The sequence below is a fragment of the Sus scrofa genome, chromosome 3 (genome assembly GCF_000003025.6).
Source record: "Sus scrofa isolate TJ Tabasco breed Duroc chromosome 3, Sscrofa11.1, whole genome shotgun sequence".
NCBI lineage: Eukaryota > Metazoa > Chordata > Mammalia > Artiodactyla > Suidae > Sus > Sus scrofa.
Window position 1 is genome coordinate 95,153,053 of NC_010445.4, and position 15,822 is coordinate 95,168,874.

Here is a 15,822-nt window from a genome sequence, read left to right on the forward strand (position 1 = left end):
TCATCGTCAAAAATTATTTTTAATGATCTATCACTGCTCAGTGTTTAATGAATCTGACTAGGAACCATGAGGTTGCAGGTTCAATCCCTGGCCTCGCTCAGTGGGTTAAGGATCCGGTGTTGCTATGAGCTGTGGTGTGGGTCGCAGACATGGCTCGGGTGTGGCGTTGCTGTGGCTGTGGCATAGGCTGGCAGCTATAGCTCTGATTAGACCTCTAACCTGGGAACCTCCATATGCCACGGGTGCGGCCCTAGAAAAGGCAAAAAAGAAAGAAAGAAAAGAAATCCAAGAATTAGAAACCACCGAATTTGCAAAAAAAAAAAAAAATTTGTTTCCTAGTTCTTTAAAACCTCATTTTCTTTTATTTCTACATAGAAATCTATATTCTAAGAATCTCTATTTTGAAGAGAAAAGTATTTTAAAAACTCTCCTTTTTCATTTAGAGAAAGTAAATAATACTGTTATTTGTAGTATTAACACTGTGATTTTTTTTCAGAAATAGTATTTTCTAGCATTGTCCAGTCCCACCCTGTACACTGATACAGTTTCCTCTTTTAATTATCATGTTGGTTTCCCTTTACTTTTCATTGAAAATAGTTTTTCTTCCCTACAACTCATGTTAATGATAGGGTTTTTAAAATAAAACATTCATTTTCTTAATTTTTCATAATTTTACCAAAAGTCTTTCTATGATTTATGAAAATTCTATGAATATTCTTGTAGTTTTTAAATAAATCTCATTTTTATAGCTTAACTTCATTAAACTGAGTTTTAAAAATAAGCAAAATTGGAAATTTTAAATCCTTTGTGAACAAAGTAGAATCATGCTGAATTTCAGTTTCCCAGAACATCCTAAGATGTCTTAAAGGGCAAGACAAATGGACAGAGTTCAGCCCTTGAAGTTGTTATATAGAGATGTTAGTAATTTATTTAATGATGGGAAAAGGAGCATGTTTATAATTATATGTTGATATTTTTTAAGAATCATGTCAAAAATCTGAGAAGGAGGAATTATCTCTAATTAAATAAAGTTGTTTTTGTAAAGTTCAGGATATTATGTTCTAGTTTATGTTTGGGGAACATTTTATCCTACACCTGTACAGAGGTAGATGTTCTTTTTTTTTTTTTTAAATAGACCTTATTACTTAAGTAGTTCACAGCCAAATTGAGCAGAAGGTACAGAGTTTTCATATATCCGCTCCTCTCACACACGCATAACCTTCCCCATTATCAGGATCCCCTGCCAGAGTGACACATTTGCCACAGTTGCTGAACGTACATGGACACATTAACACCCAAACTCCATTGTTTATCTTAGGGTCCACCCTCAATGTTGTACATTCTCTGGATTTGAACCAACTTGTAATGACATGTATCCACCATTACAGTGTCATGTAGAGTAGTTTCACTGCCCTAAAAATCCTCTGTGCTGTGTCAGTTCCTCTCCCTCCCCTCTAATCCCTGGCAACCACTGATCTTTTTATTGTCTCCATAGTTTTACCTTTTCCAGAAAGTGTTAGAGATGAGAACATACAGTATATGGAGCCTTTTTAAATTGGCTTCTTTCCCTTAGTAGTATGCATTTAAATTTACCCCATGTCTTTTCATGGCTTGACAGTGCCTTTCTTTTTTTGTGCTTAATAGTATTCCATTTCCTGGATGTATCAGTTTATTTATCCATCCCTACTGAAGGACATCTTGGTTGCTACTAAATTTTGACAGTCATGAATAAATCTGCTATACATATGCATGTTCAGGCTTTTGTGTGGCCTGCGTTTTCAACTTCTTTGGGTAAACACTAAGGAGTGAGATTACTGTACTGTATGGAAAGAGTGTGTTTAGTTTTGTAAGAAACCACCAAAATAACTGTCTTCCAAAGTTCTGTGATGTTTTGTATTTCCATCAGTAGTAAATGAGAATTCCTGTTACCAAGCAGTTTGTGTTGTTAGGGCCCTGGCCAGCACTTTGTGTTGTTAGTGTTCTGGATTTTGGCCATTATAATAGGTATGTAGTGGTATTTCATTGATTTAATTTTCATTTCCCTGATGGAATATTATATGAAGCATCTCTTCATGCTATCTGTATATCCTCTTTGGGGAGATGTCTGTTAAGGTCTTTGGCCCATTTTTTTAATGGGTTGTTGTTTTCTTATTCAGTTGTAAGTGTTCTTTGTTTAGTTTGGATGGCTGTCCTTTCTCACATGGGTCTTGCAAATATTTCTCCCAGCGTGACTTGTCTTTTCATTCTTTTATAGATGTGCTATTTTTAAGAATGCAATTTAAAATACTTTGTGAAAAGTAATAGCAAAAGGAAAGTATTATGCCATGAGTAAGTAAGGGATTTAAAAAAGTTTATTCATAACTGCTGCTCTATATATTATTTACAGCAGAAGCTCAACAGTTCTGCTTCGGTGCAGTAGGAACATAAAAATTAAGATATAAAATATATATTTTGTGTAGTAACTTCAATCTAATAACTACATAATGAAAGAGAATATTTGATCAGCAAGTGGTTGACTGGTGGCAATGAGAAAGAGACATATGCCCAAATAAAAAGTAAATATTAGTTCATAGCATCCCACTGTCTTTTGACAAAATTAATAAAAACATTTCCCCTACCAGTCTGAATAAATGTTCAAGAAAATATAAAAACCTTAGATGTATTTTTCATGTCCAAATGTAACACTAATCTGCTGGAAGCATTGGAAATTAGTGTGGAATGCTTTACTTCCTCCTCCCAAAAATCATGCAGAAATGCATCTGAGATGGACTAAGCCATGGTCCATATCTTGAATGAAAAATACTCTCCAAATTCCATCGCCAAGAATGGTGGAAATTCAGAGTGATTTGTGACACGTTGATATATCATTTAAAAATAAATATTAATATAAAATAAATAGATGTAAGTGAGATAGGTAAGAGCCAGAGTTTTTCATAAAATTGTCCCCTACATGCCCTTAGACGCAGTGCATTCTTGACAATAGTTATAGGAGGTAGAAGAGGTGAAATTGATAAATAAAAATTGTCATTTCTCCTGCTGCTTCATGATATTGACTCTAAAACTAAAAAAGCAAATATGGGATTTTAATTATGGACGAGAATATAAATATTCTAAACCAAGATTAAAAAAAGAATAAAGTAATAAAGTTGGGAGGACAAGGGCTAAAGATACAGATGTTAGTGTAAGTGTAACAAAATCTTTAAAAGCTGGAAAGTCAGTAGGTATTATTTAATAATAGAGGTATAAAAATATTTTTATAATGATATTTTATTTTATTTATTTATTTTTTGTCTTTTCTAGGGCTGCTTCCTGCGGCATATGGAGGTTCCCAGGCTAGGGGTCTAATCAGAGCTGTAGCCACTGGCCTACACCAGAGCCACAGCAATGCAGGGTCTGAACCACGTCTGCAACCTACACCACAGCTCACGGCAACTCCAGATCCTTAACCCACTGAGCAAGGCCAGAGATCGAACCCACAATCTCATGGTTCCTAGTCAGATTCGTTAACCACTGTGCCACGACGGGAACTCCTATGATGATATTTTAAAATCAACTTTTTTTATGGAAGTAAAACACGTATAGAACAATACAGAAATTTTAAGTGTACATATTGCCGAATTTTTACAAAGTGAATATATAAAATGCTCGTATTAAAAGGACCCAGATCAAAAAATAGAACATTTCTAGCACTCAGAAGCCTCCTCTTGCCTACTTAGAGCACTGCAGGGCATCCGCTATGCTAATTTCTAACGCTATTAGAATAGTTTGCTTGTTGTTGTTATGTCATTGATTCATATACTGTAGTGTGTCTGGTTTCTTTTGTTTATTATTATGTTTTTGAGATTCACTCATGTTATTGTTGAATAGTTCATTCATAGTACTCAATTTTATGAGTATATCACAATTTTTTTTAATCCACTCTACTGTTGATAGGCATTTAGATGAGTTTTCATAGGCGACTATTACAAATAATTTTGCTGTGGACATCCTGTACTTGTCTTTTGAGTAAACATATGCCTGCTTTTCTTTGGAAATAATTATTTAAGGGGAACAATAAAATATATTAATTTAATATTTGCAAAAATATCCCTGTCATGTAACCTATAACCTGTGACTTTTGATTTAACCAAAAAATTAAAACATAACTATAAAAAGGAAATGGGAGAGAGGAATACCTTTGAGAGAGCTACAGCTTTACCTAATGACAGGAAATCAATGTATAATGTGTAATGTTGAAAAATGAAGAAAGTGTTATAAAATATTCAAAGTGTTAATATAATTTTAGCATTTATAATAGACAAAATAAAATTTAGGTATTTTCCTATTCAAAAACAAAATTTATATAAAGTAATTTATGTGAGGAAAGTTTATGTGTCCACCAGTTTTTTGACTTAGAACATTGAAATAGTGGATTATTGTTTAAAAATATGGGGATGCTGTCATGAGAAATTGCTAAAGTCATTGAAAGTAGTTATCTCACAGGAGTGGGAAGAACCTATTTTGTTATAAATCTTGTGGTACTCTCCAGCTTTTCTTTAAGCCCCCCCCCATACTATTTCATTTGTTACGTCTGCATCTATTATCTTAGTAAAATGAATGGTTTTGTTTGGTTGGTTTTTGTTTTGCACAAGGACAGTCAGCAATAACTTGACATAAAAATGATTGTGAATCAGATGAACGTATCTGACTAAATTCCAACTAAACATACCCCATCTCAACTTCCCTTTAGCTGGTTCCTAAAATTGCCCTTCATCACTCAAAGGCCGCTCAACACAAGGTGATCGAGTTTGAGAGGAAAGTCAGAAAGAAAGGAGACAGTGGTATTCTAAGTTACAGCATTTTTTTTTTCATCTATGATAAACATATGGAGCCAGCCAGATTATTGGGAAGTTGTGCTCCAAAATCAGGCCTATTGAGGAAATGCTGTTTTAGCTGTCTCCCAAAAAACCATAGCAAAAGGAGCCAGTTCTGACCAGGATCTTTCTCTTTCTCCTGTTATTTCTAGGAGAAAGAAGGCAGAGCCGGCCCCTCCATAACTGGCATCTTAGAACAAGACGTTAATTGGCAATGTATATAAAATTCAGGTCAGAATTCTCTGGTGGCACAACGTTAAGGATCTGGCATTGTCACTGCTGGGGCTCAGGTCACTGCTGTGGTGTAGGTTTGGTCCCTGGCCCTGGAACTTCCACATGCCACAGGTGTAGCAAAAAGAAAAAAAAAAAGAAGAAGAAGAAAAGAAAAAAGCACCAAAACTTCAGGTGTAGGAAAGGGTAAAAATTGGACATTCTACACCTTCCTCTTGGAATTCCTATAATTAGTTGTATCAAGTCTAGATTCATTTCCCTTATCACTGTATTATAAACCCTTTGTTTTATCTGTTTCATCTTATGACTCTGTAATTAAGGATACGGATTGTATCTTTTCCATTAGGTCATGTCAGCAAATATTTAATGAGTCCCTACTATACACAGACTTTCGTGACTATGCCAGGTAAAGGAGCAAGAAAGCCAAGGAACACATTTTCCTGTTCTGAAGGAGCTTAAAGTCTAGTTGCAGAGCTAGGGGTTTACCCTGCAGATAGACTCACAAGAATTCAGCAAGTTGTGTTACAAGGATATTCATTACAGCATTATTTGTAATAGGGGAAAAAAGTGGGGTGAGGGGACAACCTAAACGTCCGCCAGGACAGGACCAGTGAATTTATAGGTCACCTTACGGTGTAACACTCTATCGACCTTTCTTCACCAAGGCCCTAAATCCATGACATAGCTTGTGGCCTTTGGGCTTAAAGTGAGAAAGGCAAGATGGACAGCAGAGTGCATAGTTTATCTCTTTTGTGTAAACAAAAATGATACCTATCTGGTTGCTTATCTGTGCAGAATGTTAGGTGAGCCAAGGCTGGCCATGGGGCCCAGTCTGGAGCTTTGAGATGAGTAACAGGAATATGCCTCAATTCCTGGGGTCCAGCTCATGCAGATAAAGGCCAGAGGCAGGTCCTCTTTTGGTGCAAGCCAGGCAAGACTGGTCTTTCTTGCCTCGGGCCCTTTCCCTTCTCATAGATGGAGCCCCGCTAATTTGTCAGGTTGAGGATGGATTTAGCGTTTGTTCCACGGGAATGAAGTCAGTAGGAAAGCAAACCTGTGGGAATTGCCAATTGGTGCCGACTCCTCCTCCACATGGCTGCTGTCCCACCAGCCCTCATCTGGGACTGTTTCAGGCCTTTGCTGTGCGTTTACAAATAAAACCAGGCTGCTCTGGGCACGCTTCCGAGGTGATGCCTGGAGCCTCGCACACTTGGGCCAAAGATTGATACGGTGTGTGCACGCCTGGGCCGATACACCTCTTTTGATCTGTTTCCGAAGGCAACCTTTGGTCTCCTGCTTCACGTGATTGATTAAGTTAGGATCTCTTTTAGGAATTCTCCGCACTCATGCCTCCTCACCAGCTCACAGCGAGCCCTGCCAAATTTTACTCTCCTTTTATGCTGCAGACTGTTCTGTTCCAACTGACTAAATGGAAACTGTGTTCTTAATATGCAACCCGTTACCTAGTCCTTTACATGCAATCAGTTACCTTGGAATTCCTGTTTTGCATTTAGTATGGTGGGGCACCCTCTTATCACATCATCAGTCATGTTTCTAGCAAGGTTTTGGCCTATGAGTAGGGAGTAGCTTTGCTTCAGAGCCTTCCTTCCCCTGTGCATCCCTGCCCTTCCCCCGACCCCCCGCCTCCTGCCCATTTTGGTGTGAGAGTCACTGGGGAATCAGGGTGATAGCATTTGTATTAAAACAAGCCAGCGCACATGGCTGTAGACCCTTAAGGATCGTGGAATGTAAGCAGACTCATGCTATGTTCTTTAGGCGCCGGCTGGAGAAGGGACCCTGGTTCGACGGGTCCTGGTGGAATGGCGATCCAAGGTGTTTCGAAGAGTTTTCCGGTCATACAGACCTGATTTAAACTCCTGCTCAAGCACAATGTTTGCTGCTTTTTTTAAAAAAAAAAAAAAAGAGGGGGGGATCCTATCTTCCATCTTGCACACGTGGGGAGGGAGACAGAAGCCCACAAGTGAAAGTAGAAGCACGTTCCCAGATCCATTTCTAAGACCTCCTTCTATCACCTGGAACTTACATTCTCTTTTCAAAGTGGCCCATCCTGTAACCTACGTGAGACTGGCCCTCAGTGAAATGTCCTATCTGGAGCTCTTCCCTCCTTTGCTGTGGTGCTCACAACTCCTGGTACCCCACTCACTGTATACCCAAGCCTTTCCTTCGGTCTCGCTGGACCTCTGGCGACGTCTTGTTCAGATGTTCCAGTCTGGTCTTAGCTCTGCTCTGAGAGATGCAAGCTGGATAAAAGCAGTAATGGTGCAGACCCCTCAAGAAGGGAGGGAGGTCCAGCCATACCTCCTCGTGACGTCCTTTTCCAAACTCGTGCCATCTGGGTTTCATTTTATTAGGGGAGCTAGAGGTGTGCAGGGAGGGCTGGTTAGGAAATGAGGCTACGTCTGGCAGGGTGTTGGTGACTATGGTAGGGATTTTGGATCTTATTTTAGGCACAAGGAAAAGCCAGGAAAGGGTTTGGGGTAGTGAACTGACATGGTTTGATTTATGATTTTTTTAATTTATTTATTATTATTATTGTGCTTTTTAGGGCTGCACCTGTAGCATATGGAGACTCCCAGGCTAGGGGTCCAGTCGGAGCCACAGCCATAGCAACACAGGGTCCTATACCACAGCTCACTGCAATGCCAGATCCTTAACCCACTGAGCAAGGCCAGGGATCGAACCCGCACCTCATGAATACTAGCTGGCTTCATCTCCGCTGAGCCACAATAGAAATTCCATGATTTATGATTTTAAAACATCCCTAGGACTGCTGTGTGGAGAAGAGAGAATAGGGGACAAGACGGCTACAAGAAGAGCAGCTGAATGGCTGCAGCACTCAGGCAAGAGATGTTGACTGGCTTTGTGTGCTGTTCAAGCGGTGAGAAGTCATCAGACTCAGGATGTGCTTTGAAGATAAAGCCCACAGGCCTCGTGAAGGACAGCATGTCAGGTGTGAGGGAGAATGAGCACTCAGGGCCTGAGCAGCTGGGTGAATGGCCATGCTGTTTACTAAGAAGGGGAGAGGCGGGGGCAGAGCTGGTTTGGGACAAGAATCAAGAGGTAGGTTTTAAGCATGGAAACTTTGGGATATTTATCAGACATCCAAGTATCCAGAGCTCAGGAAGAGGCTGAGTCTAGACATACAAATATGAGCATCCTTAGCACATTGATAATATCGGGGCCATGGGTGGAGTTACTCAGAGATTGCATGTAGGTAGAGAAGAGAGGAGGTCCAAGGACTGAACATGGGTCACTCCTACACTTATAAATTTGGACGAGGAGAAAGAGCTACCCCCAAGCTCACTGCCCTGCTCTAGCAGTTTTGTGGAAGTCTCTGCCTGGTTTCCTGGGGCCTCCCAGTCCAGAACTAAGCCCTATATATTAGTGACAGGCTCCTGACCCAAAATGACCTTGAGTATCTCGTGGATTTAGTTCTGGCCCAGGTCCTGGTGGCTTCTTCCTTTAAGCTGGAACCAGAGGTCCCAAGCGGCCGTTTGGCCTCCTTTGCAACCCGGGAGCCTGCCTCTAGACTGAGACCAGCAAACAAATGGCTTCACCCACTTATGCTACTGTCTTTCCATTTTGTGTCTGAACCACAGAGTTGATTATTTTGCCTTAGAAAGAAGATATGAATATGTTGTGACTTCTTAACTTTATCTGTCATGCTATGTGCTTGGGGACTGTGGAGCCAGACGTCTGCCAGGCAAGGGGCATTGCCATTTTGCCTGGGGCACCAACATTTTGATTTTTAAGAGCTTGTCTATGGTTCAGCCCCTAAGTCACTCACTTATATAATGTTTATTGACAGATAACTGTGAACAATTATGAAATACAGAGTAAGATATGGTTCTTGCTCTGCAGGAGCTTAAAATCAAGCCAGGCAGTTGAAAGCCACAAACGTCACCTGAGGAATGACATCCGAGTGTGCATTCCTCTGTGGATCTGCGCAGGCACAGTGCCGAGCACATAGAAGATTCTCAACACCTGTGAAAGGAACAAGCCCACCGGGGTGATCATTGCCCAGAGGCACAGATTGTCAGTCACAGATGCCACCAGAGCCAGGGAGGAGGAGAAGGCAAGGGCCGCGCGCGGTCGGAGAAAGTGGAGGGAGATGACATTGGAAGCCACGAGGTGAGGGACGGGCTTGAAAGAGGGGCGGGCGTGGGCCGGTGGACAACAGAAGGGAAGATTTACAGGCGAGGACAGAAGGCGGACACGTGGAAGATGGGAGTCCTACTCGGAAGCAATGAGATCTACATGGGAGGAAGGGTGAGGCCCCTGGGGGAGTAGCTGGTACACACGCTGTGGTGGCCCTTAAAGCCATTCAGGACCCGGAGGGAGGACTTTGCCTGCCCCCGTTCTGCTCTACGGGAGTTGTAATTCATAAGGAAAAGTAATTGTGGTTTCCTTCAAGTTGGAGTGAGAAGAGGTCTGATATCTGAGGACCCTTGGAGGAGCAGCAGTTGGGAAAGGAGAAACAGGTGGGGAAGACACTGTGCCATGCTGGGGCCATATCCAGGACCAGGGGTGCTCGCTGGTGTGAGCCCAGCCCTGTGTCCCACTGCCTAAGCCAGCAGCTCCTCCACAGCAAGGGGAGCAGCCATGGCAGCTGCCTCCATACCGCTAGCCGTCATTAAAGGTGGGCTAATATTGCTAATAGCAGGTAACCCCTAACTTTGGCAGAGACGTCTAGACTACAGCTTAAAACGTGTTTCCACGCACATTCTACCACTTTAATTCTCCCAACTCTGCTCCAAGTATTTGCATTCCGCCCAACAGAAGGAGATGGATGTTTTAGAGGGACCCCGGGCCTGCTGATGCGCAAGGCAGTCTGTGCCTGCCCGGGCATGGAGGCACTGCCCTGGAGTGATCTTGGCCGTCCCAGCAGGGACACTGGTGAGCCCTGCTCTTAATAGTCTTTGAGGGTGGGAGACACAGCAGGGAGGGAGGGAGGCATGAGCAGCTCCTGGGCTGGGACCAGCCCAAATGGAAAGAAGGCAGGGAAATTGATGGGTGACTAAGGTTTCTTTGTGGAATCTCTCCAAGCCAGTGTACCAGCCCGTGCATTATCCCGCAAGACAGGAGGAAGTCAAGCTCCATCCTTCAGACCTGGGCCCCTGAGCCTAGGTGGCTGCCGATGCTGCCGAGGGGCAAACACAGATGTTCACAGAGCCCAGTGGAGGACCTGGACGTTGGGAGGAGACGGCACTTCAGTCACTCATGCGAACCCATCTGAGTGCTGCAGGGGTCTTGGCTCCAATTCGTTTTATTTCCTCCCTCACAAGAACAAGATCCCAATTTAAAACAAATGCTCAGTTTACCAAACAGAAAAGGAAAACAGTAGATGATAAGACAAAACAAAAAAGAGCATGTTCTCAGCCATCTTTGTTCTATTATCGCCATATTTTGTCTTCCAAAAGAAGCATCTTTACATGCAAATCCATTTTTGTATATTTTGACTGATTGCTGGCAAGATAGAGAGACATAAATATTTCTGGAAATGGACACGACATAAACATATCATTAGCCAGGCTGCAAGTGCGTGCATGTGTGTGTGTGTGTGTGCGTGTGTGTGGTTTGAAAAATATTTATGGCGAGTTCGTCAACAGACCTCATCTCTCTGATCAAGAGTCTTTCAGGACTTGGGAACATCAAGCCTGGAGAGGAGAGACAGGAGAGTTTCTGGGAGCTTGAGGAACATTCCAGATTTTTAAGTGTTAATTAGGTTAGAAAGCCACCATCTGCACACTCTCTCGCAACCCTTCTGATTATCTGTCATGATTTTTAAATGTATGAAGCATGCCGAGTCGTCCCCCACGACGCTGATGTTGCTTTAGAAATTCCAGCTGTTGCAAAGCTCTTTTTAATGACATTACTCCCAGCCACTGTGAGGGGCAAGGCGTTTGCGACCTCAAACTCTAGTAGAGCCAGGGCTGTAGAATCCATGTAAAGAAAGGATTGCCATGTTCCCTTTTCCTTTTTAAAACCAGACCTCGTCGCAGTGAGCCCCTTCTCCAACAAGGAAGGATGGAGTGTAAAGACGTTAGCAGCCGAGTTGAGATGGCAGTGTTTTCACGTCTGGGATATATTGCTTTGTCTAACAAGGCGCCCCAGCAGGCTTCCAATTGCGGTCTCTCTGCAGACCCTCCCAGCTGCACAGGCTGATTGACAGACTGTGGGCAGATGCGGTGCCAGACTCTAATAAAGAGAGGGCCTTGGGAAAATATAAGGCAATTATTGATGGGCAGCAATCCACTAATCAGACAATTTCAAAATTAATCCCATATTCCCTTACTGTATTAGCTTTCTTTCTTGTTTGTATTTATATAGCAAATTCATGACTTCAGTGAAAATTCTTCCCTCCAGCCCAATTATATCTCTCCGAGGGCATTAAATTAAAAAACAAGAGATATTGAAAGTGGCTTGCAATTAGTTTCTTTAGTTAAAGGTGCTGTGTGCACTTAGCGACGGTGGGGTTCATAACAGGATGCATAATAATAAAAGTAAACACTCATATTTTTTTCCCTCGTCTTGACAGGGTGAGGACTGGTAAGAGTAATGTGTCTAGCATTACTCTGGACCAGTGATAATGGGGTAAATAATTGTGATTTGATTTTGAAGCTGATTGGATTTGCATAAAATCCTACTCAGATGTCTTGTCAGGCTCCGAACATGTCGGGGTACCCCACCCTCCTCCTTTGCCATTTGTCCATCCGTCCATCTATCCCGGTGGCCTCCTCTGACTTTCCTGGGTCTCGGTACCTACGTGGATTCTTTACAATGAAGTCATTCAGAGAAAACCCAGCCAGCTTCTATTCCAGGTTTCACATGCAGGATTACCTTCCAAGTATTGATATGAAACTTTTAAATATACAGAAAGGCGTTTTGAATAGTTAGCCAGTTACTATTACAGGAGCCTATCTCTCTATTACCGTTTCCACCCTCATTTTATCTCCCGTCTTCACCACATGGCCCATTTTTTTGACCTGAAACAGATGGAATTCTCCCTTTGTTCCCTATTAAAAATTGCTTCTGCAGAACGCTTTCTGATTGCCCAAGTTTACTACATAAACTGAGAAAGTTCAAGTATCAGCCCAATTGGGGGGATTTATAAGCCAGAGTCTGGTGTTAGGGGTCTGAAGCATGTGACTGTCGGGCCTGCCTGCCCTCCCAGCCTCGGCAGACTCTCTCTCCCCACATCCGAACAGTCTCAGCTATGTTGCAGTCTGCTCTGTGGATCCCGTCTTGTTGGCAGGAGAGATTGAAGCAGCTCCGGTCCAGCCTCATTGAGTACCTTTGGATGCTCTTCCCTTTCTCCCCTGGCCCCAGGTCTAGCCACTGACCTGGTGGCTAGTTTGGAAAAGCCACTACCCTTCCCTCCTATGCCTGCAGTGACATCGGCAAACAATCGTTATTGGAAGCAGTCTTAGAATGTTGTCTTAGAAAATCTGGATGAATCGGATGCATCCAGTCATCAGAGTCAAGAAGAGAAGGCTGGATGTGAAGCTGAGAAGAGTGAATGAGGGGGGGCTTTCCATTCCAGATGGTTGGGATGGGGAGTGAGAGGAAGGGAAGAAGGTGCAACCATGGAATTGAGTGGAGAATATGCAGAGCCGTGGAGGGACTCATGAGGAGCCCAGCCTGCCTGGAGCCAAAGGGCAGAGATGAGGTCAAACAAGCAGAGGGGAAACCGAATCGTGTTCAATATGGTGCCTCATGACTCAAGATCAATGAGTCAGAGCCAACATGCCGCCTGGCCAAGACCAAGCCCCACCTTACCCAGACCCAGGTCGGGGGCTCAGTCCTCTGTGCCTGTGTCCTCGTTTCTGCGGCCTTCACAGAATACCATTCTCCTTAAGACTAGGGTCCTGGGCGTGAGGCTCGGCCACTTGTACAAAACTTCCCTAGTGCAGACTGTCTGCCTGGCTCTGGTATATCACTTGTTCCTGGCTGTCCATCTCTGGACCTATGGGGACACCTTCCTTGAGACCTCACTGTTGAGACTTGCCAGTGGCTGCTGCTATTTGTTTTCATGCCCTTTAGATGTCACATTCCACTGCTATACTTGCCTTCTTCTCAGAACCTGCAACACCCCAGCTGGCGGGTCTGGTTCCAGGTTCCACTGCTGCTGTTACCCATGCATAGCTGTGCCAGGAGATGTAACACTTTCCAGGCAAGGAGATGAAACCATGCCTAATCTTAAGTTTTCCATGCAATGCCAACCCATGGAAGGGAAGTTAAAAGGTATCTCAAAAAAATGCAAGACATGAATTTTTCCTTCTCTAAAAAGGGGGGAAAAATGTGCAAACTAACTAGGAGTTAGAGCTTCAAATCAGTGTCACAGAAGAAATACAAAGAGGGAGTTCCTGCTGCGATGCAGCTGGGTCGGTGGTGTCTCTGAAGCGCTGGAATGCAGGCTTGCTCCCCAGCTCTGCACAGTGGCTTAAGCATCTGGTGTTGCCACAGCTGCAGGGTAGGTCACAGCTGTGGCTCAGCTCTGGTGCCTGGCCCAGGAACTCCATATGCCACCAGACAGCTAAAAAAGCAAAAAGCAAAAAGAAAAGAAAAGAAAAAAAGAAATACAAAGAAGAGAAGACTGATGGAGTAGGCGTTGAAGGTATAATAGATGGCTTAAAATACTGAAGGCCATATGAGTCAATGCATTTCTGAAAGGCCCTAAGAGTTGGAATGAGGTCAATGAGAGGAGCCCACAGGAAGTCAGGTTTTGACTTTATCCAAGGAAATAGTTTCTAAAAGCCAGAGGATTACCTAATAGACAGTGACAGCCTCTCACTGTGGCTGTTCAAGCAGAGGCTGGACAACAGTTTAGCAAGGAAGTGACTTTGGAACTTTGGCTTCACATGGGAAGTGTGACTTCAAGGTCACTTTCAGCCTTAGGAAGAAATGATTTGTTGTGACTACAGGAAAAAAAGTGATAAGGCCAGTCTCTCTGCACCTATTGAAGCTAACTGGTTCTGAAGGGAGTTGGCATCTATCTTGATGAAGTCCCAGCAGGTCAAAGGAAGAAGCAGGTATTGGGATTTCGAGACCTTTCCCCAGTGTCTCTTCTAACATAGCTAGAAGTTGTGTTCAAAAGTTTTATACCCCGTTAGCTCCATTCGTCCCAAAGCAACCTTTACCTTGGTTATTAAAGTCTTTCTTGCCACCCACAGAAACTCCAACCAAGGCCCAGGGGCAGATGTTCTTTTTAATGGCTTTTCCATATGGATGGTTTATACCATGGAGACCTAGAAACTCTCTTGTCAGGCCCCTCCTCAAGTTCTAGCAGCTCTCCACTGCCTACTACAGTGGCCTCCTCCTTAGCCTGGTGGCCACAGCCCTTGAAGTCCACTTCCCCTCTGCTGGTCCAGCCTCATCTCTGCCCGTTTTGCTCCAGGCAGGCCAGGCTCCCCAGGCATCCCTCCACACACTCCGAACATTCTCCCCTCTGTGCCTTAGTTTCCCCTTCCTCCCTTTTGCTCACTCCACATCCAAACAGTGTGAAATGGAAAGCCCTCCTCCCACTTTCCAGCTTCTTCACATCCATCCTTTTCTTCTTGAGCTGCTGATTGGCTGCTCCCAACACCTGATTCACCTCTGCACCTAAAAGCCCCTGAACTTCAAGAGACGCCTTCTTCCAAATGGAGTAGGACTTCAGCGGGGCAGGGAGGAGACAGACACAACTGAAAACAGAGTCTTCCTCACGGCCCCTCCTTGGCTGGAGGTGCTTAGTCAATGTCAAAAGCAACAGGATGTTTGGGGGAGCACGAGGCACCTGAGTGAGTGACTCGTGCTGGGGGCAAATGCTGCCTGGGTGGAACGGTCTTTGAGCGACCTTTTTTTCAAGTCCCATGTGTGACACTCTGTCTCTGACCTGTGGAGTCAGCCCTGTGGAAGCCCCAGAACAGGTAGGGTCAGGAATGCTGTCCACATAGATGAAGCAGAAGGCTATCAAGTCATAGGTAAGTCAGGACTCTTGTTGGGAAGTGGCTCGCTGCTCTGAAAACCTGAGAGCACGGTGGGTCAAGTTGTGTTTTATCTGTAGGGAAAAGAGAGGGTGCTGGAGTGGAAGGCTTGGGTTCCAGTTCCACCTTTTCTACTTACTATTCATCTTTGCTATATTGCTGAATCTCAGTTTCCACATCTGTATAATAGTGATAATAATACCTGTTTTCATGGCTGGTGTCAGGATCAAATTGAAAGGTGATTTGCAAAGTGTAAAATGTTAGTAAAAAAAAAAAAATGGAGTTCCCAGAGATGAGGCTGGACCAGCAGAGGGGAAGTGGACTTCAAGTGGACTTCAAACCCAACTAGAATCCATGAGGACTCAGGTTCGATCCCTGGCCTCACTCGGCAGGTTAAGGACCCAGCATTGCCGTGAGCTGTGGTGAAGGTCGCAGACGTGGCTCGGATCCCGAGTTGCTTTGGCTCTGGGGTAGGCTGACAGCTACAGCTCCGATTGGACTCCTATCCTGGGAACCTCCATATGCCGCAGGTATGTCCCTAAAAGGACAAAAAGACAAACGAAATAAAAAAGATAAAGCGTTAGTAAAACTTTTCTACTATAGAGGCTTCACCTTGAAAACCCTCATTGGTTCTGGTCCAAACCACAGGTGATGAAGGAGGCTGCCTGTAGCCATGCACATGTAGATGGGTATAGACCACTGGGGGCTCCATATGGGCTCTCTTTTTTTATTTTATTTTTTAAATTGAGATA

General features: G+C 43.7%; 1 long non-coding RNA gene across 1 annotated transcript; it reads left to right on the top strand.

Moving 5' to 3' along the window:
* On the top strand, nucleotides 3,353–15,532 carry LOC106509837. Its single transcript, XR_001307757.2, has 3 exons — nucleotides 3,353–9,236; nucleotides 9,885–10,001; nucleotides 10,152–15,532. It is a non-coding gene; the product is annotated as an uncharacterized LOC106509837 (long non-coding RNA).